Genomic DNA, 2,804 nt, shown 5'->3' on the forward strand with positions numbered 1-2,804 from the left:
CAACATCATTCCCAGCGACTGTGATTTCAGTGGCCTAGGGAGGGCCCAGGCATGGGTGGCCTTAGAAGCTCACCAGGTAGTTGGAATGTGTTGAAAATTGATGTTCTGGACTTAGACTGGGGTCGGATGAGACTTACCCAGCAGTCAGGAGAGTCATCCAGGACCCGAGTTCTCATAGCACTAAATGCTCACATTAGAACCGAAAGAAGGTCTCACATCAATGACCTCAGCTTCTACCTTCAGAAACTAGAGAAAGACGAGTAAATTTAGTGCAGGGTAATCAAATGCAAGGAAATAAGGTCAAAGAGGAAATCAATGAAATAGAAAACAGAACAATAGAGAAAAATCAATAAAACCAATAGCTGTTTCTTTCAGAAAAAAATCAATAAAATTAATAAACCTCTAGCCAGACTGATTAGGAAAATAAAGAAAATACAAATGACCAATATCAAAAATAAGAGAGGGAATATCATTATATATTCTATAGATATTAAAAGAATAAAAAGGAGTCTGGCTGGTGTGGCTCAGTGGTTGAGTGTAGACCTATGAACCAGGAGGTCATGGTTCAATTCCCAGCCAGGGCACATGCCTGGGTTGTGGGCTCAATCCCCAGTAGGGGGCTGCAGGAGGCGCCTATTGATGACTCTCTCTCTCATCATTGATGTTTCCCTCTCTCTCTCCCTCTTCCTTCATCTCTGAAATCAATAAAATTATTTTTTGAAAAAAGAATAAAAAGGGAATATTATAAACAAGTTTCTACAAAGAAACTCGATTAACTTAGATGAAATTGACAACTCCTTGAAATACTCAAACTACCGAAGTTCACTCAAGAATAAATAGATAACTTGAATAGCTGTATATTTTTAAAAGAAATTAAGTGTGTAGCTAAAAACCTCCTCACAAAGAAAACTCCAGGCCCAGATGACTTTACGGATGAATTCCACCAGATATTTAAGAAAGAAGAAATGCCACTGCTATACAAACGCTTACAAAAAATTGAAGAGGAGAAAATAACTCCAAACTAATTTTTTTTTTTTGAGACCAGCATAACCCTGAATCCAAAACCAAAAACATTACAGGAAAATATATGGACATCCTTAAAATCCCAATGCCTACCAAGTGGCCCCCATTTCTGAGACACCCATCACTGCTGCCTGCCCCTCCACAGCCATGTGAACAGAAGTTCTCCTAACCCAGGACCCGGACCTCACATGGCTTTGAACTGTAGCACATGAGCTTCTTCTTCCTGGTTCCAGATGTTGGGGCCCAGCAGCAGCTTGAAGATGGGCTTAAAAAGGGGTGCTGGAACCCAGTCGGATTCCCTTCTCAGGAGGTTGACCTAAGAGACACACAGGGAAAGAATAGTTGATGAGGGAGCCGAGGAGGGAGACTCATATTGACTAAGCAGCTGTTGCAGTCATTTTGGAACCATAAGGAGAAAGGAGAGGAAGTGGGTCCAAAAGAGTACTGGGCAGATACACGGGCATAGGCAGGAATTGCATGAGAAACAGAAATAGAGATAGAGATGGATGGATGGATGGATGGATGGATGGATGGATGGATGGATGGACATAGGTGGATGGATGGATGGGTAGATGCAGGATGGATGGATGGATGGATGGATGGATGGATGGATGGATACATGGATGGATGGATGGATACATGGGTGGATGGATGGATGGATGGATACATGGATGGATGGGTGGGTAGATGGATACATGGATGGATGGATGGGTGGATAGATGGATACATGGATGGATGGATGGATGGATGATTGATGGCTGGCTGGATGAATACATGGATGGATAGGTGGATGGATGGATGGATGGATGGATGAATACATGGATGGATGGATGGATGGATGAATGGATGGATGAATACACTGATGGATGGATGGATGGATGGATGGATGGATGGATGGATGGATGGATGGATGGATGGACATAGGTGGATGGATGTGTGGGTAGATCCAGGATGGATGGATAGATGAATGGATAGATGGATGGATGGAGCTGAAAATGAGAAACACCCCAAGCTTCTGTCTCGTGTGAGGCCTAGCTCTTCAGATTCTTTTGGATTCATGGAAGACCCTGTATACTTGACACAGGAGTGGACTTCTGTTTCTTATAGGCAGAACCAGCCTGACTAACCAAAATGCTCAATAAAGGTTAAGTTCCTTCCCTTCCCACAGGGTAAGCCCTGGGTGTCACTTCTCACCCTAAGAACATGGGCCACCAGCCTCATTCCCAAAGTCCTCAGAGATTTAACTGGATTCTCTTTTCTTTGGCATGTGTTTATTTTTTATTTTTAAATTTATTTTTCAAAAATATGGAACGCTTCACAAATTTGTGTGTCATCCTTGCCCAGGGGCCATGCTAATCTTCCCTGCTTCGTTCCAATTTTAGTACAAGTGCTGCCAAAGCGAGCACTGTGTGTGTTTATTTTTTAAAAAATTGTTTAAGGCATAGTATACATATAGTAAAGTAAATCTTAACTGTATGCCTAGAAGAATTTTTTAAAAATATATTTTTATTGGCCAGCTGGCATGGCTCAGTGGTTGAGTGTCGACCTATGAACCAGGAGGTCACGGTTCAATTCCTGGTCAGTGCACATGCCCGGGTTGTGGGCTCCATCCCCAGTGTGGGACGTGCAGGAGGCAGCCAATCAGTGATTCTCTCTCATCCTTGATGTTTCTATCTCTCTCTCTCTCTCTCTCTCTCTCTCCCTCTCCCTACTCTGAAATCAATAAAAATATATTTTAAAAATGTTTTTAAATTAAATGGGACTGTGTTTGGAGAGAGGGT

The 2,804-nt window shown here is 42.5% G+C and overlaps 1 non-coding gene across 1 annotated transcript; it reads right to left on the reverse strand.

Annotated features, from left to right (window-relative positions):
- Positions 1-2,322: 2,322 nt before the first annotated feature.
- LOC114229151 (U6 spliceosomal RNA) lies at positions 2,323-2,429 on the reverse strand. The gene has a single exon (XR_003615240.2). It is a non-coding gene; the product is annotated as a U6 spliceosomal RNA (small nuclear RNA).
- Positions 2,430-2,804: the final 375 nt, after the last annotated feature.

This window comes from Eptesicus fuscus, chromosome 25 (genome assembly GCF_027574615.1).
Source record: "Eptesicus fuscus isolate TK198812 chromosome 25, DD_ASM_mEF_20220401, whole genome shotgun sequence".
Classification (NCBI taxonomy): domain Eukaryota; kingdom Metazoa; phylum Chordata; class Mammalia; order Chiroptera; family Vespertilionidae; genus Eptesicus; species Eptesicus fuscus.